This window comes from Lates calcarifer, linkage group LG13 (assembly GCF_001640805.2).
Source record: "Lates calcarifer isolate ASB-BC8 linkage group LG13, TLL_Latcal_v3, whole genome shotgun sequence".
Lineage (NCBI taxonomy): Eukaryota > Metazoa > Chordata > Actinopteri > Centropomidae > Lates > Lates calcarifer.
In genome coordinates this window covers 25,217,058-25,240,400 of record NC_066845.1, presented here as the reverse complement: position 1 = coordinate 25,240,400, position 23,343 = coordinate 25,217,058, and the positions used below count along the sequence as shown (strand labels likewise).

Sequence of the window (23,343 nt, the reverse complement as noted above, 5' to 3'; positions counted from 1 at the left end):
CTCAATTATGATCACATTATCTAAGTATCCTGTACACTATACACCCATGTAGGTCACGTGACAGCATGACTTACCATCTTACCAAACTCTACCTGCTGATGAAGACCAAGAAATGCAGCTGAAAGCTCTGGATAAAAACAAGGTTGTTTCCAAGTAAATCTGTGCCAATACATCTACAGACTGATTTCCTCTGTTAAAACACATTCTCAGCCAATTAGAGTGAAATATCACTGCAAAATCAATCCACTGATTGAGTGTCCTTTGCTAAACCCTATATCTGTCCAGCTTCAAAAGATGGATTATTTATCCCGGGGTAAGTAATTGCATGGTTCATAACAATGAGATTCGGATTAAGGAATTCATTACGGGTTTGAAGCGGAGCACAGCTTGTGTACAATTACCTTTAAGTCCAGCACAAGAGATAAAAATCATTTCCTCAATATGGAGCGCTGGGACCGCTTTGATGTGACCCCATCACAGCGGAGGCAGAGAAAATTATCTCCCGGCTAAATCCTTTCTTCATTTCATCCTGGAGATTCGGGGAAAATTCTTAAACATATGGCTTAAATTGTTGGTAATAGCTGGGTAGTGAGTCATCTGGGGCAGGAGCCTGAACCCTTTCTCATTTTTTGATATGAGCTCTATCTTTGATTAAATGTCAGACTTCCACCGTCACATATGCTGGAAGAAAATCCCCCTTTTTCCTCAGAGGGTCCTTATCGGGCTGTTCCAAGAAAAAGAGATCTAAACTGCATCCTGACCACGATGAAGACATCAGATATTCTGCTGCCATTAAATAAATCATGCTGGAGGCCGCATTCGTCAAACCAACTGACAAAAAAGCTTTTTGATTTAGTTGAAAAATGTGCTTTTCACGTGATTAGAATTCAATCGTCAGGATGCAGAGGCGAGGGTTTTGCTGGGACTTTTATTGTCCCGTGATCGTCTTTTCCACCGCGACAAGAATGTAACTCTGGAGAAATCTACAAATCTACATCAATTCATTTCCTTAGTTCTGCTTAGTGGATAAACAAAGCGTAAAAGTAATGGAGCATCCGTAGAGAAACTGTTGAAAAGTTATTAAGACTGAAAGATCTGTGGCACCGAACACAATCTGTGGTGTCTAATCCAGCTGTCTTGACAGTGTGTGATTACAATTTACAAATTAATCTCTCCATTTAACGGCTCGTTTGAACCAATAATGAATAAAGATTTAATCAGCATACATGGTTTAACAACAAACAAAGAGCTCCACTGCAAGTAAAAATGTCACCACTGACAATAATATTCCCCGAGAAGAGAAATATATTTATAGAATTCAACTAACTTGAGAAGAAATAAGTATTTTTAAAGCGTGTCTAGAGTAATTAAAAGTTGTTAAAGATGCTGATTTTTCACTCTGGTTTCTGCTCGCTGAGAAATGCAAAGCTAGCTGTGAAAGTGAAGGCTTGTTTGAGGTTGTTTATTGTGTATATGACCAGTCATTTACATGAATAATGTCAGCCCGCTTTACCACCAGAAGTGTTTATGACAGATTAGAGGCCAGCATCCAACTGCATTTTCATTCCAGTTATTTTTGTTTTAATGCATGTGTGAATCAATTAATTCTGTCATAAAAGGCCACCATAAACTGTGTGTAGAAGTTAATGAGTCCGGCATTACCACATCATTACACCAGCTGGCATAATGGAGCATGTGTTGTTTGTCATAATATACGCTGCCACGCTTAACAGTCATAAATTGTTTGGATTGGTAAGTTTTGTTTTGTGTTTGATGACAAAGACAAAAGGCTTGTGCAGAGAGATCTCCATGGTAACATACAGGTGACTTTGAGGCTGACGCGATTTATTAAGGTGATTTTTTAGAGATCCAGAAGCAGCTTATGAGCATCTTAAATCTCTGTAGAGGCAGTGCTTGATTTGTATTAGGTATACAAAGGTGCTGACAAGGCTCACACCCTTTTGTTATCAAGGTCTTTGTGTAGACGCACACTCAATAGCACCTCCAACACTTTAACACTTATCAATTCAACTGTAAGAACTTTCACCACTTCTGTGCACACGAGCCGACAATACGCTACTTTATATTCCCTCACATGTTCGCCTTTTATATTCAGCTGTGTCATCTGTAGATATTTACATTATGACTCTGTTCACTATGGAAATGACAGAACCTGTGCAGAGAATGTAAAATATTAAGGCATATTTACAGGATGACAAAGTTTGTGACTAATATCCACTAATGAGTTGGATGATTTTCTCAGGAGTTGGTGGAGATGAAATCAGAGCTGAGAGACTGAGAGTGACCTCCAGACTTATATTCATCTAATGGAAAGAAACACAACTATAATCCCCGATTTTTGCAGCAGACAAACACACATTATGCCATTTCTCTTCTCTAGTAGTTAGTCCAGTTAAAAGTACATGACAAAACCACTAATAAACAGTCAGCTTTCATCCCTATATACCCAGAAAGCCACTGCATAATGTTCTCATGCCCACAGGATGAGTCACCTGTGTTTAAAAGGACTGAACATGAGGAGGAAATGCTCCAGAGTTCAAACAAATGTCTTCAGACCTGCCTGGTGTAAATGCCTCCTGACTGTGTGAGCTGTTAAATGTGGCTGTTGCTGATAAACTGCCTGCACACTAACAATTTTACTGTGCGCTCAGTCAACCTTCCCACAATAAATGCAGGTTAAAAATGCATCACTGTGAGTTCCACTCATGCAGCACATGTACCGTTCAGTCACAGGGTGTACAAAATGTGCCTCCATCCATCCTCTCATAAGCAGTCTGCAGCACAGCGAGGGGGGAGGAGCCCGGCCTGTCTCAAGGTCACCGGGCCCTTCACCACTGTGGCATGATGGGTAGCTCCTGCCTGTGCCAGCCAGCCAGCCAGCCAGGAACTGCCTGGGTCCGCCTGGCCAGCGTTACCTTGACTGAAAGGAGGGAGGAAGGCACCGGCGCCCCCCTGCCGCTCTGTAACTGGTACCAAATGGTGCCTCCCCTCTGGGGTCCTGACCCGCGAGCAGGCAGAGTCCCAGGACATCTCAGAGCCGAGCTGGAGGATGGGCAGACAGCTGTCTTCTGTCAGTGGGCCCGTGGACTTCGAAGATCATCCTTCTCCACACACACACAGTCATCTAGCAGGAGAATTGGTCTATAACCGGGGACGTGCAGGCCTGTACAAAACACTCTCAACACTGATATCTGACGTTCCAACTGTGATGTTTCCCCTCACACGTGATGCAAATATAATGTCATCTCATCAGAACTGTTTCTGTACAAGAGCAAGAATGCTCAGTTGACTTTCCCCTGGATAAATAAAGGTTAAAAACATAATAATCATATTGAGCTCTGGGTGCAGATAATCTCTTTAAATCTGTCTGCACTGTGAATATGAAAAGCTGAAGTGAAACAACAATAAATTCTCTTTTAATTCTCCTGAGGCACATCTCAGATCTTAAAAAAAAAAGAGATAACACAGAAGACATAAAGAGTCTTACTTCTGCTACCTCCTCCTCTCAGGCTCTGAGGAACAATGTTATATGGATCTTGATGGGAAGAAGCTGCATAATTAATTTGTATATTCTAGCATGACAGATGTTTGATTTTGGCTGTAAAAGTAATTAATAAGAGAGTGGAGGGAGAGGCAGATTGCTGGAAGATTATTTATGAAGACTCCTCACCGAGCATGTTGGAGGTTGGGGTGGGGGGGCTGTGTGTGTGTGTGTGTGTGTGTGTGTGCGTGGTGGTGGTGGGTGGGTGGGGGTGGGGCGGACACCAGCCCTCGCTCATGCCCCAACATCACCTGCTCCCATGACTGCCCCAGCTGTTAGCCTAGCTGCTACCACTGTCGCCTCCAAACATTTGTTTTAATGTCCCTCCTCACCCTGGGTAACAACTGAAATGACTAACATACACAGAGAGAGAAAAACACACCGCACCTGTGTTCCTCTCGCAATCTCATCACAACGTGGAGCTCGAGGATTTCAAACCGGGAGGAGAGAAAAATACACAAAGAATGTACAGTGAAACATAACTCCTCTGATTGTTCCAGAGAGCAAAACCCAAACACCTGCTTCTACTCAGAAAAGGGGGATAAGCAAATCTGAGAGTTTGTCTCAGACAGATGTTGACATCTGCCTCACACAGAGGTAGGAGGGGAAATATCTGTGGAGGTATAGGAGGCCTGGGAATAGCATAGAGGTGTGATCCACTCTGGTCTTTGTTTGAGGGTGTGATAACACCTTCAGTTTGTTTTCTCTGGTCTGAGCTACAACAATAAAATTAGCTGTGATACATTTTTGCTTTCTGGACATGAAGGGAATCTGTTGGTTTGGAAATGATCCTCTAACTGTGATTGCAGTCATAACTTCAAGAATATGGACTGCCCCTGCTTTGAGAGATACACTCATGACAGTATTTGTGTTAATGAAGCTCATTACAGTTTTTGTGGAACTGTGTTGTTATTTAGATTCAAACATACTTTGTGTGACTGCCCCTTCACCTCCAGGTATCTTTTATCCAGCTACAACTACATCTAATTAAACTACAGCTGTTGAAATGTTAACACAGTTACATTAATTAAGTAACAACAATATGTCTACATATGTATGCCGCTAACAATTAGCATATTAGCATGGTAATGTTTGCAGCACAAGTGAAACACAAGAGAGTGTCAAAAAGTGAGGCTCGTGAATGTGTCTACCAAATTTCATGGGAGTCCATCCAGTACTGTCAAGATGGTTCACACTGGACCACAGTTCTGGACCAACAGACTGATGGACCCACCAGTGCTGCCATTTCTAGAGCCACCCTGCTAGCACGGCTGAAAATAAGTCCAACATGAAGTCAGGCTGCACAAGTTTGGTGAAAATTCCCGCCTGGACTTACAGACAGACAGACTGAGGAGGAGAAAGAAAATAATTAGATACGGCCCAGTGTTTTGCAACAGCAGGGACGGGACAATTTATGCCTCAATCTAGGCACAAACTTCCGCTTTTCTTTTTTTCCCCCTTGTTATTACAGAGCTGTATACGGCTTCAGAAGATAATAATGAACTGTAATGGATGCCAAACAGTGAGGACAGGGAGTGAATGTAATTTTCTCAATGAGGGCATAAATCTCACATGGAGGGTGTTACTGGAAAGTCTTGTGGATATTCAAATCTGCTGCTTTGATTGAAGCAGTCACAGTACATCACAGGCCGTGTAGCTAGACAGAAGGTTAGCGCAGGTGATCTGCCACAATGTGATCTTGTTCATTGCAGGCCTGTAATGCTCTGCAGGGTCTTATTAGTCAGCAGTGATTAAAAAAAACAAAGCTTTGATAGCAGTGCACAGGAAGGGGCGATTTAATCAACCCCCCTCCTCCATGCTGTAATATATATACGTTGTTGTGACAACAATAGGGTCCTGTTTCATTTAGCTGTGAAGTCTATGGGCTTACATTAATTCAGACCACAGCCAGGCCTGTGGATTATGGGAATTAAACATTATCTGAATAAGAACAGAGGTAGAGAGGAAGGCATGCATGGACAACTATGGAGAGATTAAGGTCTGACTGATCTCTCTGTTAAACCTTATAACTGCAGTGATGAGACCCTCTGGTGAACAGCTTTCTCTGCTGCCTTCTGCAGGTGCCACCCATGGGAGCTAATAGGATTTCCAGGAGTTAATCTGAGGTGAGGTAGTGAGGAAAGATTAGGGTCTGAAAATACTTATTACACCAAAAAACATGTTGAGACATGATGCCTGCTGGTGATCTCCAAAACCTTCTGACATCCTGATATCCTGGCAGGTTTGAATGAACATCTCAAAATTTACAATCAGCTAAAACACAGTTTATAAATAAGCTGTTGCTCGATATGTAAATTAGGTGACTGCAGATTTCTAATATAGTTATATACTGATGAGATATAAGACAGCTGCACTTTTTCTCAAACTCAAAACAACATAAACTTTGAGAAAATATTCTGAACTCAAGGATCTCTTAGTAGCTTTTCTTGGAATTCAATGACAATTTTTTGGATCATCACTATTTAAAATCAGCTGTTTCATTTTTATTTTCCCCTTCAAAGGCTATTCAGTCAATTTATCAGCAGTGGAACCCAAGAAGCTCAAATGATGATCTATCCGCCAGAGGACATTACTTAGAATTGAAACAAAACTTGATACTACAGTATACTGTATCTGTAAAGTACTACACTGTATATTTCATGTGATATATTTCATGTATCCCACATTACTCATTGTGTGATTCAGTGAGGTAAATTATCTTGTATGACCTCTGACAGAATCACTAGTTCAGTCTGCTGCATCTGCGTTTTCAATCCCCGGATTTGAAAAGACGAGCGAGTGAATGACGACGATTTATTTCAGGAACTCTGGGAAGCACTAAAAAAAAGTGAAAACGCTTTAGCCAAGTAAAATATCACTTCAAATACTTGTTTGACCTCCTCTAAGTCATCAAATTAAATGACTCTGATGGTAAATGGGCGACACTGCAGAACGGACAGGTAAGTTCAGCCACTGGAAAAGAAATTCTGTTCACATAATTGTGCAGATGTGTCTGATTAATGGGTAATGCATTTGAAATTAATTACAGAGCAATAAATTAGCACTCTAACGCAAGACAAAGTGAACTGAATCTTTCTCTTTCTCGAAGGATAAATAGAGAGATGAAATATAATGAAGAAAGAGGGGAAAGTGATCATAAAGAAATACATTTGCATACTAATTAAAGCAGCGTAATAATCTTCCCAGTATTCTTCAAAGGAGTGTACTCAATAGAAGTCATTTCCATAACTTACTGAATTATTGTCCTACTGTCCTACAGTACTGTGGGGAACTTCTCTGCTTCAGCTGGCTAAGCTTTTCTCGTTGTTTTAAACTTTCTTGCTACTAAACTTCGGCGTCATTCATTGTAATTCCCAGCACACTCTCAACACAGGGTTAAATGTCCTTTCAATCTGTTAATTGCAAGACTTTATAATTCAAAGGAAGGGATCCAAGACCTGCTATAAATCAAATAACTACTCACAGCGTTTTAATGAATTCCTCCCCGTGACATTGCAGGTGGTACTGTCTAACCTGAGGACTCACCAGTATTCAGTAAGCATACTCATCACTAAAAAAATGCTTGTTAAAAAGTGATCTACGCTCCGACAAATCATCTGCAAACTCAGGTGTGTGCTCTGCGGAGCAGTGGGAGTTTCAAAAAAAGTTCACCCAAATATTACATTTATGAAGCAGGTGCTGACCTACATTCAGCTTTGTACTGTCCCTTTAGAGCAGAGGAAACATATGGCCCTCCTCAACGATTTCCTCAACACAACCTGTCGCCTCCAAAAGGCTCAGCAGAACAGACAGAGAACATTCACCTGCAAAGGATAGAGTGGAATCTCACCTGATCAAAGGATGCAACAGTAGAATCAACAAAAGATGTTACTGTTTTTTGTCAGAGAGAGAGAAGTCAAATTGTTTCACAACAGCAAGTGACAACCTTCAGTTTTGTTCATATGTTCCTCCATCTTGTGCTACATGATGTTGTGAGCCTGAATTCTATAAAGAAACTGGAATAGCTACACCAGGCTAACATCAGCCCACGCTGTCAACCGACTAATCAGCCCAGAGGAGTCCAGAATCTCTAAACTGTCCAGCTGTAATTTATGAAGACAAATATATAAGTAATCCAGAATAAAAAAGGAAATGTCAGGCACTAGTTTATTTAACATTACTAAGATAAATCATTGTGATCTAGATTTCAGATCATATTGCTAATCCATGTGATAATGTATTTTCACAGTTTTTAAAATCACCCGTGAAGTGCAGTATTCAGTTAAATCTAAAATAAAATAAAATAATGCGCTTTAGTGTTGTGTTTTATTATGTGAAATGACGGCAATCAGATTGTGACTTATGGTGTTACTGCTGCTAATTTAAAATATGCACTGTTTCTTGCTTCTTGTTCCTTTTGCTCCTATTAATTCTGGTGCGAAGTGTTAAAGAATGTTTTAATTGATTATAGTACACAGTGAGTCTACAGCTTAAGTGTTTTAAACAACAAATGTTAAATCGTTTGTGACCTAGATGTAGGTCTAATCACTTTTATGTTATTGCAAAGGGACAATTATTTGTATGAAAATTCAAATTCCTGCTTTAACAACAGGGACAGGAAACAAGTGAGTGTATATATTGTAATGAGAGTTGGAGGGTCTGACATTATGTGTGTGTTACGCCGTGTGTCTGTCTTTACAGTATATACTCGAAGTTCTTCCTCTCACTGTGTCCACATGGCAGTGAACGTGGATGCATTAACACACAAAAAACTTTCACTCGTTGAGATTAAATAAATCCTTCTGTTAATTTTCTGGCCGTCTGTCCCTCATCTGCAGTCGCCAGGAGCAGCAGTGTGCCTCTCCGTCCCAGCAGGGTAAACCTCTCAGAAGCAATATGTAATTAAACTCAGAGAGCATATTCTTTAATCCTAAAGGCTATTATAGATTTATGGTCAGTGCATTGTCTGAGCTCCACAATGGCTTTTCCTCACTGCACTCTTGTGGATACCGTGAGCCCATATATGTTCTTAAATGGGTAGATAAAGGTTTTGTAACCCTTTTAAATCTGGCTTGGTAATGGGAGTGCTACAATGGCTTACTGCCCTCGTGGGGTAATACGTCGGCTTTTGTATTTGGCCTGGGATGGATAGAAAAGCTTACAAAGGATAGAGGAATCTGTAATTATAATGCATCAACCGTCATCAATGACATATTTTTGAACCCATATCCAGTCACATTAGAAACAAGAAGAGCCGTACATGTGAAATTGTAATTACGGTATATTCATTTTTAGCTCCCGGGGATTAAAGTATTGAGCATGTTTAATTGTAAGTGTTCTACATTTTAGAACAGCGGAGTCCTGATTAAGAGTGACCTATCCCCACGACAGGATGCTTTGAAATGCCATGAATACTTAACTTAATTGGTACTTTTATTTGCAATATTTTGACTCAGTCTCTATTCTCTGGCTCTGTAGGGAACCTCTGATGTAATGTTTCCCTTTTGTCCTAATAAGCATTGGTAGAACAAGGTTTTTTTCTCTGCTCTGCAGTGTTTCCTCTTTGCTTTTGATTTATTTGGCCTGTTTGGAAGATCATTTATAAAAAGCATCACTTTGTTAACATCAACTTTTTCCTGTCCTTGTTTTGGTACATTGTTGTATCCGTCTGTTATTTCGTCTCTGTAGAGAGCGGCAGCTACTGTGCTATGGAAATAAAGTTTCAAACCTGGATAGCACCACCAACTGCACAAAGATGCCAAAAACGTGTTACATGGCTTTTCCAAGAGAACTGAGATGTTGTTTGGTAGAGGTGGTAACACAATCCTAACTTCCAACTGAAGAAGATGATGCCAAAATGCAGCACATTAATGGCAGCAGTAGGTAGAAGCCACCCTCAGTTACCTAAGTTAGTTTATGAAGCTGAACTGAGGTCTGCTGTGTGTTCGTATTCAGCTCTTACTCTTCAAATAACCACAACAAAACTGCATCATCTCTCAACTTTGTATCACTTAATTTGCCCTAAGAAGCAAACTGTAACCCCTCATCAATACTAACTGCTTATCTACTGTACTATAAACTTCATAATTAACCATTTTCTTTCTTTTATTTTTATGATATATGAATAAAAATGATTCACTGCCCAGATTGAGACCTGTCCTCTATAACGGCAAACACACAAATCACGACTGAGATCTTTTCCAAACTTTTACCAAGTCATTTTAGTTTTTGTCTTTGCCTTGTGTTGTGTTGCTGTGTCATTATCAGTTGTCGTAACTCTGAGGCAGCAGATGACAAAGCACTGTTTATAAGGGGTGTTCTGGAGGGTACTGACAAACTTCCTGTTTTGTCCTCCAGGTGAAAACACTAATTGCAAATATGAAAAAAGATTATTTACGAATTTACCAGCCTTTACAGACTTTACTCCGGCTTGTTTTCTCTACCACCTGTCTGTAAGAATCAACCAGAATAATAACGTCCTATGAACAAGCTTCTTGTGAGTTCACACATATTTTGTTTACAAGCGCTAGTTCTCTTATAAACAAGTGTTTGTCAGCTCTAACACACAAAATACAAACATGTAACAGGTAACTGTTCCTCTGTGAACTAGACAAAAGAGACACCACCAGGTGTGATCACAAACTTTATGTGCCACAAACAAACAGAGACTTTCTGTCTTTTCCAAGCAGCAGTTGGACCCTTCGTCCTTCTCTGTCACACACAACTGAAAATCATCAGGTGCTGGTGCCTCAATGATAATGTATTCTCTCTTATTTGACTTTTTAATGGGCTTTCACCTAATTATCATCACATGGTTCCTCAGATGTGTGCTGGAGAGGGAACTCAGGAGTCAGGGAACAAAAAGAGGTCAGATTTGGAGGTGTTGGCACATGGCCTGATCCGCTCTGGTACCCCCACCCCACACACCCCCCGCCCATTTTTGCACAATGATAAATTTTCCCCTTGAACATGATGTCAATATGTTGATGTGCCTTCCTTTATTAAGATACCATCCAACTGATAACAAGTCCTGCTGTGTGTTACCAACATAAATAATTAGAACAGAGACCAAGGAACGGCAGGTGGCTTTTGGCACAAAGAAATAATCATACTTGATGTGGAAAATAAAGTAAAAGGACCCATCTGTTCACGGCGGGGGGAGGCGAAAAAACACGTTAACATATTGTCAGTAACATTATGAAATACACAGTTAATAATTTAGTCATGGCACATGGCTCCGGACACTTGTTTTAAATAATCTAACAGAAGTGAGCCAGGGCCTGCTTCGAGGCTTCAAATTAAGCGCAGATTTGCACGCTCATGACTTGTCCACCGGCCATTTTGTCACACGCTCTGCCAATTATTTACTCAGAGGGTTGATGAAGGAAGAGGTAGCAAAGCCATGTAATGCTGAAAAAATCATCTCTGATACCAGATCAGCCAGGACGCAGCAGCAGAAGGGAACTGTTGAGCCTTAAACTCTCTGTCCGTCTGACACAGATTCACAACCCAAGCTCCTCGTTGTCTCCAGGAGCAAAGTCCATGATCTGCAGTCTTCACTGTAACACTGTATTCTCAATTCTTCAAATTAAGTCAATGAAGAAGCACAAGATTTAATATTTGATAAAATTTATCCTGCAAATATGAACCATATCCTTTTTTCATGTCAAAAAGTTACAAGAAATTTTAGCACACTGTAAAAAATATAATGGGAAATCAATAAAGAAAACCAATAATGCAGGTTGTACTTTGCTAGTTTTAAGTAGGTTTGTACAGGATGAACTGTAGCTGTATTATGTCAGTCCATCTGGTCATCTATATCTACACACACTTATCCTGTCCATGCTTCAGCTCTGGTGACTCCTGATCCTTCAGGGTTCTGGACCTGTGCCCCACAGGCCTGTACAGTAATCCATCCACTCTAAGAGAAATGGCAGATTTTCATACAGCACCAACACAGCAGTTCAGCTGTGCAGCGTTCAATTCTTTTAAAATGATATATGCTGTGAATAAATTCATGCCATGGCAAATGTTACATCTGTATGCAACCAGGCTCGGAGGCCATTTTGGAAATGCTGGAGACACAAATTACCAAAATGAAGAGGCTGTCTAGGACGGCCACTTGAACCAATCAAAGTTCAAGAGGCCTCCTGTCAAGAGCTTCTTGACTGTTATGAAGAAGCACTGGCACATTAAGGCCACGGCAGGAGCCTGCACTGATAATAATTTCATCTTATTTCATTGTGTACCAACAGGTTCATCTGTGGAACGTCGTCTTGCAAATCAGATATATTTACTTGCTTGTTTGAGATGATCAGTTTAATGTTTACTGGTGTGTGGAATCATCCTCAGTATATAAATGAGATGATTAAGGCTGCAGGGCTTCCCCCGCTCAGGGGGTGGAACAGTCGCCTCTGAACACAGCGGTGCTTCCACTCTCAAGACTAAACTTTAATGCACGTCGCGTGCTTATCAACCGCCGTCTTCCAACAGCTTTTTCTCTGTGAGTCTGCATAAAGACACAGTCATTTCAGTCTGAGAATACTGCAGCCTGTAATCAAACATCTGATTAACAAAACTCTGCAGATCACAAGTACGATGTGGATGTAGGATTCATATGTATGGAATATAACCATGGTGTAAATTTATCAGGGTAAACACAGGGCAAAACGTGGATCTGTTGTTGGCTGTGTTTTATTTTCAGCTGTATGAACACAGATTTAAAAGGAGTCACTGAAAAGAAAAGTTCATTTGATTCTGTATGGATAAATAAAGGTAGAAGCAAAAGTAAAGTAACAGGAGAAAGACTCCTTCAGACAGCAACTCTAAAGCTCTTCAAGGGTTAATCAATATTGACAACACTTCCATGAACCTCTAGTGTGTGTCAGCTTTATAACTTTATTTTAAGTGACTTTATGGTAGAGTTGATTGATTGATTAGTTGATTGAAAAAGAAAAGGTAACTATCTTAATAACTGAATGAGAATTTCTGACGTTTTTGAGTAAAAAAAAAAACCAAAAAATGCTGGTTCCAGTTTCTCGAATGTGAGGATTTGCTGCTTGTCTTCATCTTATATGACATTCAGTGAAACATCTTTGGATTTGGATCAAAAACCAGTATTCTGAGGAGCTCACTTTGGGCTTTCTATTTTTCTTTTTGACATGGTACAGACTAAATGATTAATCAATCAGTCACACACTGTTTATTTTTCTTGAAAGGGATCATAAGAACAGTCTTTATTGTTACAGTTAATGGTTGAAACACAGTAGATCTTATTTTTTAAACAAGCATGCAGCATAAAGTGCTGAAGGACAAGTATAATAGCCACATATTTAACCTGAAAGTTGTTATTCTCCTCTCCTTAATTTATTATTTTAATTCTCCTTTAACAATACATTCATCTCAAGGCTCTTTCCAATCTTGTTTCAATTAAGGCTGACTTGTTCGAGGCTGACAAAATGCTGAGGTGCAACAGCAGCAAAAGGGGGGAAAAGACCCACCCACACATCTCCCCTAAAATGGCTGCTCCTGTATCCCTCGCAGGGAAACATTATTCCTAATAAAACTCTTTAATAAATACTTGAGGTCCTTGGAGAGTTCCTTGAACCTGAAAGGAAACACTGTCTATACCCAGGAGCAAAGAAGGCCATTACAGCTTGTAGTGGAAGATTTAATAGGTGTCATAATTTATCATGTAAACTGAAAAGTGTTTCTTAATTAAGTGCGGACGTTAATGAATTTTTTAATTTGATCCCTGTAAGTACTTTGCCATGCTAATTGCAATATTCCACACATTAGTTATCGGCTATTGCCCTTGGCTATTTGCTGTGGAGAGGAAGGGACCCCCTTTTCCCTCAGCCTAAGTTCATTAACACAGTCTGAGCCTCCAGCCCAAACTTCACAGGCTGGACTGTGAATGATGTTCTGGTTAGCAAACAGATATTAAGTTATATTTATCTGATTCTTTTCACACTGACACAGCTGAGAGGGATTGGATTTACTGATGGGAATGTTTTCTTGTATTGACAAAGCACATTCAGCTGTATTTTTTTGTAGTTTGAGCATCTGCTAGCTCATAACACCACATCCCTGTACCTCAGACTGAAATTGTAGATGAGAGTAATCACTGAGTGAGCTATTTAAAATGACTAATGTGCACCGGGCTCAGTCTTGATGACTGCCTTTGTATCCAAAGTCTCGCTATCACTGGTGGCAGGCTCATATTGTTCAGTGCAATTAATCTGTTTGAGAAACATAATAATGGAGTTGCCAACTGCTGCCTGTGCTAGTATTTTATTAATCAACCGCAATTAGGCAGTGCTGCTATGTCCTTAGGATGACTTTTCATTCACTTGCAGGGGGAAAGCAGTACGCCAACACAACAGTGCACTCAGCGAGAAATACTGTTCGCTGCTACAGAGATCACAGATGGGCTCAGACAGACATAAAGTAGCAACAATGTGGGGAATTATCATCAGCCACTAACCAAATGCTGGTACGTTTTGGCTGTGGCTGTTAAGTTTGTCTACTTTATCACTGACTTCAGCGAATAACAAACGCCATTTTGAGGTTGACTTACACTGTAAAACTCCAGCTGGCTGCTGAGTTTTAGAAGGTAGCCGCACTACTGTCGTCTGTGGATGAAACAGCTTTACATCCCACACTGCAGTTTAGCACTACACAACAGCTTATACACATGGAGGGGTTATGAGATGAAGAACCACCAGGCTATAGACACGTTAAAGGCACCTCCTGCCATATTGGGTAGACAAGTGACCACAGTGTTGAGGAGGCCTCCAGAGTTTTCTGACATTGAAACACTGTCAGCCTTCTACTTTGTTACTGTTACAAGTCACTGTCACTTTGTTAAATAACATTTAAGCTATAATCTTGAGCCACATGAAGGATTTTTGTTATCAGACGTCTGGTTCTTCAGTAATCAAAGAAACAAGCTGAGCAAAAAGCCCCTCTTAACGTCCCGTCCGCCCAACAGCGTCACAGAGAAACGGCTTTATTCAGTGCTTTTACAAAGGATTGTTATTATTGGGTTTATATTACTTGTTTTGGAGAGGAGACCTCTGTGGATGATTCAGCTCCCAAGACAACTGTAGGAGCGAAAAGCATATAGGAACAAGATACGCTAATGTTAGCGTTAATGTTAACCCCGAGCTTCTGATTTCACTGCGTCAACACTGAACCTAATTAGACTCAACTTAAAACCTCTTTGCAAATATAATCCACTGATGCTTTATAAAAGCTCTAGGAAAGTGCTCAGTGCAGTAGTTTATGTATTGATTTCTTCATCAATAACACCAGAGTTCATGTTTATTTATGATCATTTTGAGAACAGACAACTGAAAAACAACTCCTACATATAAGAATTTATGGATTGCTTAAAAAGCAGCAGCCTGACAGATCACATGAAAGGAAACACCCGACCTTTTATAGAATATTGCTTCTCCTCAGTTGTGGGAAAACACATTTGTGCTTATGAGGTGTTATTTTATTTGTTTAAAAGCTGCTAAAGCTGCATCTTTGATCATATATCAGAGAGAGAAGAGGAGATGGATTTGAGAGGAAAGATTAGATCTCAGTTATTCAGACTACACTAATCCATACCTTTATTATAATCAGTTAACACTTACATAGAATCAGGCCTTCTGAGTGACCACACTCACAGTATAATATTCTGCACAATGCTGCAGTGAGTTTCTCCTCCCTTCACCCCCTTGCAGTACAGTCACGGTTAAGATGGATTTGCTAAGCCCTTTAATTTAGCCAAAGCCAAAGGAACACAAGGCCATTAACACAAATTTTATCCTCAAACCCCACCCCCTTTGTGTCATGACATTCAAGCTTAATGGAGAACTCAGCAAAGGCAAACGCTTCCCCATAAATGTTCCATGAAGTAATTCCACCCATATGAAGAAACTCAGAAAAAAATCTGTTGACATTATCCCGCCGATGTTGTCGGAGCATCTGCAGAGGAAATGTATTTAATATTCACAGGCCGTCTTACACTCTGACATTAGCCGAGGAAGATAATCCCTCAAAGATTAAATTAAATGTAGGCTGGAGTGTTTAGTGCTGCTATTGTTTTCATTAGTACAAAAAGGAATTGTACTTGCTGCGTACGATATTAAATCGTGCTTCTGGGCGAGCACATGACATCCATACTCCCCCCACCCCTCTGAAAAAACATAATGTCATTCAGGGTCTGTAATCTCCAAGCAGCAGGTTAGCATTATAGTTTTTAACTACACTTAGCGGTTACTAAATATGCATTTGTGGTATTAAAATAAATCTTCTGTTGAGATAAAAGCAGAAGGTGCACTACACTCCCTGGCTGCTTCGAGCCATTTGCTCATCTTCACTTCAGAGAGGTGAAGGGGGGGTGAACGTGGGATTGTGAGGATGATAATAATGCATTTTACTATTTATTCAAGTAATCAGATGTTCTCTGTTGCAAGGGCTTTTTGGGGAAATGTCAACAGGTTGCAGGAAAGCAACATCTGCGAATGCTGATTAATTATGTTTTGACAGATGTTACTGAATGTCTGCAGAGTCTAGGATTTGAGAAAACAGTAGAAAGCCTCGTCCAATCCTGTTATCCACAGTGAACGGGTTTGGTTACACAAGCACAACTGTGTTCTCCACCAGTTAACATGGACACTTCTCTTAGTTTTCTGTATCTATCCCATAATTTGTATATGGCATTACTTCAATAAATAATAAGTAAACTAAATTAAACATTATCAATCACCATGTGCACTGTATCTCAACATATATAAGTATTTGAATATATACAGTACAGTCTACTCAAGTTTGAAGTTAACAAAGAACTTTCTCACCACCTCAACAGCCTAAGTTTTCAAGCTGATATTAAAAACCACGAAGGACAAAATGAGCTTGAGTTCTTAGCGTTCTTCCCAGCCAAAAACCTCCTGGAGGAATTTTTAAATCCACCAAAAAAAAACCAATGACTAAGACAAATTAGCACTATAAAACAGCCCCAAAACCACGTCCTTCCCTTCCTCCTGAAGACGCTCACTAAAGGGTTTCTACTGGGGACGCAAAGCGCCTTGATTGACATCTGGGAGAAAGCTCAAGGTGCTGCACTGCAGGCCAGTTTCAAGGTGACATGCACACAGAGCTTTGATAGTTTGTCTCTCATTCATCATGCTACCAAATTTAAAAGAGCTACAGGGTTCAAAGCAGGTCAGACTGACTACAAACACATTCATAAATGCAGGTTTTCTATTAACGTGATTGTTTACTTGTTTCTGTGTGTATGTCATTCAGCTGCTTTAGAGTTAAATCATTTAGTCACTTAAAAAGTCAACCACATAATTTCCACCACTGGTCAACTCCCATTACTTTGTCCTACATTTCATTTTCCTCAGAAGTTGATGTGTTTAAAGGTTATTAAAAACTTTGACAGCAGTTTACTTTGTTTACTTTGGGCACTTATCTCTGCACAGCAAGCATCTTGCTTACTCAAGTCTCCATACAGTCCAGTCATAAATCGAAATTAATCTAGTGAAGCTAATGAGTGAGTGAGTAAAGAGGAGGCTGAGGTAAGAGTACGTCCAGGGTAAAAATACTGTTCCTCATGCAACAAGGTCAGTTACAGTAGTTACAAGTTAAATGCTCTATTAATCTATTACAATATTTTTATATTTCTATATTCATCTTGTAATAATGGTCATCTTATTTTTTAAAAATTGTAGTTATTTTTACATCTCTTGGTGACTCAGGACCTGATTGTGACTGCAATTGTGTTACTGAAGAAAACAGAACTTTTTTGAATCTGTGTACATCTGAATGACGTTAAAATGAATATTGTATAGCACTGCCTCCTCGAAGACGCAATCAGTTGCTTGTTATCATAACAGGTGCTAATTTTATAACAGCAGCTTCCCTTTTAACATAATTTTTAATGCGACCATTAAAATTCTTGCAGCTTCTCGTGTTTTAGCCAAACACAATGTCTTAAACTTTTACACTCACCTTGGGCTGGTCTGCTCTCGGCTGTCCAGACGAGGTCATGGATAGTCCATCCCTGCACTGGGGTCGGCCTCTGCCACCTCAGGATCCCTGACACGGAGGGCTGCCCCCTCCATCACCCTGGCGTGGCTGATCAAGCTGTTCCAACAACTGGAAGACATCACAAGTTAAACACTCATTATTTTAATTTGATGCTAATCATGTGTTAATGAGACTAATCCTCGCAATGATTCAGGTAATTTGCTTAATGGCTGCCTAGAGTCCAGATTACAGCAATCAGTCACGTTTGATAAGACGTCTGTTGCGAGGGCAGGGGGGAAAACTCGGTGGAGGAGAGGAGGACAGGGAACAGGTGAAGGCCAGCAGGCCGCCGGGAGAGTGAAGACATGCTAGTTCACCAACCCTCTCACCTTTGAGCCGTTAATGTCTCGGCTATGCATCAGGGGGAGAGCTTTTTGATATTTCCCCTCAATCATCACTACACACCATTCACTGTTCACACCTAGCTGGATGCTGAACATATTGCAAACAACTCAGAACAGCCTCCTCCTCCTCAGAGCCGTCCTCAAATTAAATGCACATGAAAGTCCTGGCTGACCAAACAGGACATCAATTTACCACTGATGTCCATCACCTGCACACACTGTTTATCATACAGACAATTAAGTACACTCAGCTCCTACAGAAAGGTCGCCAGACTGGACAGGATTTATTATTGTAAACTGCACAGTCATACTGTGCTGTTATTAGAAATTACTCAAGCACTCACAATGTTTACTCTGCGAGTCAGGACAGTTAAAACCATGTGAAATATTATTCTAATGTTGTTTATACAGTAGTAATTTCACATTATATTGTGCCTCTTTTAACCCAAATGTAAAAACCTCATTAAGACATACTTCTTGCACATTATCTAAAGAAGTACTGCACACTTTGACGTGTTTTTGAGCTGTAAACTAAATGATATTCATGTGTGGAAAACATCAATGCTGGTGTTGATATTTGGTCTCCGGTTTAACAGCAGAGTGCTGGGCAGGTACCAAGTCTGTTTACTGTGTTTGCTCTCAAACATGTCACATTATAAAGTGCAAGTTAGCTATAAAAACAAACCTCAATTGTCAAAAATTAATACACTGAAATGAATTTTTTTCTAAAGGACCAACAACAATATCTTTCCCCATTGATTCTGTAGCTACTGCATTCATTATGAAATGCTGAAAGGACAACAACCTGTGTTACCAAGGTAGCTACAGGCTAGTCCGGCTAGTTTGAAGCTGTGCTACCTAGCTAAATATCGAGGTTAGCTAGACTAACGAACCTCGGCTAACTAGCTAAACATTTTGTACAGCTAGGTAGATTTTTTTCCTTTAGCATCCACAATGTTAGCCTCATAATATTAGTTTCTTCTCGTCTTACCTGTCGATTTCTTCCATCAGGCTTTTGTTTAAGTTTAAGTTTTAAGTTTTACACTTAGCAGTCCTCTGCCTGGAGCGTTTACGAAGCGTCAGTCAACTAAACACCAGCGTCAACAGGGGGCGGGGCTTCTACATTTAAATGGAAACTCCCACTTCCGGGAAACGTAACGTCAGGCTACTGGAAAACTTTGTATTCTTTATAATTTGGTACGGTCTTAATGGCTATCCAAAAACATTATTTATTATTCTTCATTTGTATTTTTGCTTCCATAAAGTTGTCACTCATACATAATTAAATAATTAAAATTAATGGTAATTTGAATTCACGTGATATCAGTGGAAATACAAGCCAAACATGAACAAGAGTTAAAAAAAAATCACTGAAGACACAATGCACAGAGAGGTGAAGGCGAGGTGTAAACTGGTACAGTAATGAAAAAAAAAAACAAACCCCAGGCCTCTTAGAATTACAGATGGACCCCTGGTGGGAGGACACATTGTCGGGCAGATCAGTCCATCCTGAGAGGAGGAGTGAATGAGTGAGCTCCCCTCCTGACTCAGATCAAGCAGGGGATGCTACGCCCCTGACAAATGGCCACAGCATAATGACCTGTGAGTGTGCTAACAAATATAAATCGTTTTTCTCTTGCATTTTTACTGTCGTCAAAACAAATGCTCATTAGCCTTTTATGAGGGATTGTGTGAATAATAAATAGATCCTAATTACCCCCTATCACAAATGCAAATGTGTGAATTAAAAGCAACGGGTAGTAAAACAATAGAGCTACTGTCCCGGCCAAATATTATACGTACAGTTACTGAGTTATTGAGCAATTAATGGCTTAAATTAATTTTTGTGTCCAGTTGCTTTACTTTACATTATTGTAGCCACACATTGATCTGTGGTTCGATCTGCTCCTAATGAGTTATAACCACCTCCTTTGACTCCAATTATACTAAAATGTTTTTCTTTTTCTAGCAGTTCTGTCTGTGATGATTATTAAAGCATTTGCTACTGCTCTGACCTTTGACCTCCTGCAGATTAACATAACAAATGTTAATGTTTTGCAGTACGTTTATATTGTGAGTTATGAGCCTGAACATGCATTTATTTTGAAAGAAATTGTTTTATGATATTTGCACTCTCTCCCCCTGCCCTACATGTAAACCACAGCTACAAACAGCATTAGACTGCATTATTATGGAGTAGGCTTTAAAACAATGGCACTTAGTCAAATCACCATCACTGCTACTATTTCTCAGAAGCGCATTTGTCACCTAAATCAGAGGATAACCTATATTTTAACACTCTAATCTGAGCTAAAGCATGTCAGATGCCTATACAGGGGGCCCAATCCATTGTTCAGGCTGAGAGCTTATCCGTGTTTCACATGCTGAGCGACAATGGACTTATGAGTCAGCCCAGTTGGCCTCTGCAGCTTCTGACCACGCAGTCACCAGGTTCTTTTCAAAGGCAGTTAAATCTGATGCATGTGTTAATGCACCCGCACCGTCTGCTGATGCCTCACCCCGCTCTGACCGACCACTTAGAAACACATGCGCCCTCACAGGACGTGTGAGGTTTTAATTTCTATCAAATCCTTTGCTTGATAAAGTCAGATTTCCTTTTATTTGTAAAACTTAGGAGCTCGTCAGTTTGCTTCGCCTCACCTCATGCATGATGTTCGCCTGCAAGAGGAGGGTTAATTTCATAATTGGAACTAAAAACTGATGAACTGCAAATCTGACCACCGTCTAAATGTGATGAAAATTTGTTTGGGTGAAAGTAAAACCTCTTGTCTGAGGTGATAGATGCATAGTCCTTTAAGGTGCTTTAGATAAAAGCTGGTTCAAATTCCCTCACAGATGACAGGGTGACTGACACTGACTTGTGACAGCCCCCACTATCAGGCAGATTACGCTTTGTCCAACAACAGAAAGCTCTTTCTCTTTCACTTTAACTCATCATGAGGATTACAAAAAAGGTAGCTCAATACAATGACTTTCATTTCTGTTATTGTTCGACAGGCAGCTGCATGTGGACTTAGCAGCCCCCAGCTCAACTGTAACTATGCGTGGATTAGATCTGCCTGATCCATTAGATGGATTATGATTATTACCACATCCCAATATCATTTCAGTTGTCACACCCCAATGCTTTGGGTTACATATGGGTGCATGATTTATGTAATGGGCAGACAGTGGAATTCCACTGACTTAATGTGCAGGACAGACCCACAGTTTTACTGCGTTCTGCATTACTGATGCATTTTTTCCATCATCTCCAAAAGGAAGGCCAGAAACTGAAAGAGCACCTCAGCAAGTTTACACATGAATTTCAATTTACTCATCATCATCATCATTATATCCAGCCTGTGGAAAAAAGTCGTGCAATGACTTCTGTGGCTCTGAAAGGAGATTTCTGAAGTCTGAAATAATAATTGTTGTCCCAGGCTGCATTACGACCTGGGGCATGCACTTGATTAGAGACTAAAGGTCAGGATATCTTGGCCTGGATCTCTATTTTTTAATGTGTTTCTCACAAGTCATACACTTTGTGGAAGTAAAAAACTAAATTGGTGAAGTTCCCCTTTAATTATTTATCTGTTTTCACTCGTCAGGAGTTGTGCAAATGGTCTAATTCAGGAGGTACATACACAGTGAAAATAAAGCAATTAAACAAAGGTCACGAATGGTCAGGAGGTAATGAGATGGACAGCTCAAAAAAAAAAAAAAAGACATTTCACATTTCCTGTATGGTCTGGTGTCTGTATTCTGACAGATTAAGGCAGCATTCAACAACTATTAAAACTCAAATTAAAAATCTATTTTTTTTAAACATTCAAGCAAATTTTAACTGAAAAAGCAACAAAGGAAGCTGCTGGACAACAATAGAACTGATTTGGATAAAAATAAGAATAAAAAGGGAGAAGAGAGAGAGTATGGTATATTGTCTAAATAGAATACAGCCCTGAGATGATGGTGGGTTATCCTTTGTGGCACAGAACTCACATCCCCCCTGTAGTTAAAGCCCAAACACAGAGAGACAGAAAAATATTCCCCTCAGAAATGATCCTCTTGTTGTGAGTCTGATACCGCTCCCTTCACAGGTCTCTGCAGGAAATGCTCTGTAGCTCCTGCCTCTCTGATCACTGGCCTGATTAATAGGGGTCTGAATTGGAAATTTAATTGGATGTGGTTACAATTATAAAGCCATGCTCTCCCCGGAGCAGCAACGCTGACTGTTGGACGGCGCCGACGGGGGAACAAGATATCAGCGGGGGAAACATGTTCTGTCACACCACCCCCACGTTATTCCAATAGACAGGGTTGTGAGGTGTGTCAGATCGGTGTCGCCCACAGTGGAGCCGTTAAAACACCCAGACTGCTCTGATGGTGGCAGCCGTTGACCTCTGCGATGGTCTCCATTGAATGGCCAATTTATCACAAACGGCCAATGTGGGAGTTTGATTTCAACGACTTTTGCACGTTTGCTGCCAGGTTTTTACTACAGGTGACTTTTGTGCTTGTTGAAGCGGAAATTCTTACAATATGTCAGCACGCGGAAACAACACTTGTTTTCAGTCTAACTTCCACAGAACAGCGAATTCGCTCTCTGTTTCCTGCACTATTAAACACATCACACCTGGGAGCTGCAGAGTACAACACAGAGTTTTATAGTGGAGCCACTGAGCAGCTTCATCAGAGCAGTTATGTGCTGTGTTCACCGGCAACCAATATGCTAAGCAGGGCTTGTGCAGACATGCATGTTCTGTCCCGCTCTGCATCATTCTCTCTCCCTCAACATTTCTTCAGCATGTCTACTTTAAGTATATTTGATCCATCTACTCTAATTTTCCAACCAATAAACCCTCTCAGAAATCACCCTCTCACTTGCCCCCTCTCTGCAGCTGAAACCCCCCGAAGGCCTCCGGAGGTTGAGGGAGCCCTCTTTTGGTCAGAATCAGTATAACACCATCTCTGTGCCTCCACAGTCAAATCTCATCAGTGGAATGAAAAGAGCTCTGTCACAACCCAGGGATCACTCCACACAGCCCTGGCACGTCCATGCGTGCTGATAGTCCAGCATATATTATAATCTCTGACATATGTAAGATCTGTGTCATGCTTTTTTTTTTTCCTCCATAAGCTAAAAAACTTAAAGAGGATGAATTTGAAGCTTCTCCTGCTATAAGCTGCTTTCAGCAGTCTGTAGCAGGAACCACCGCTGACAAATGAAAATGGAGCAATTATTAGATTTAGGCCAAGAAGCAGAGAAACAACTGTCTGTGTTCAGCCTGTTTTTGTGAAAGTAAAGAGGCATCAAGGAGATTAAAAGTTGTGCAGACTCCTCGATAT

The 23,343-nt window shown here is 40.4% G+C and overlaps 1 long non-coding RNA gene across 2 annotated transcripts in view; it reads right to left on the bottom strand.

Annotated features, from left to right (window-relative positions):
* Nucleotides 1-19,084, bottom strand: part of LOC108887133 (uncharacterized) — a 57,166-nt gene extending 38,082 nt beyond the window's left edge. For both annotated transcript variants that reach the window (XR_001961550.1, XR_001961552.1), the window contains exons 1-2: nucleotides 18,986-19,084; nucleotides 17,573-17,719 (exon numbers count right to left, since the gene is read on the bottom strand). This is a non-coding gene — a long non-coding RNA (uncharacterized LOC108887133). The remainder of the gene's footprint in view (nucleotides 1-17,572; nucleotides 17,720-18,985) is intronic.
* Nucleotides 19,085-23,343: the final 4,259 nt, after the last annotated feature.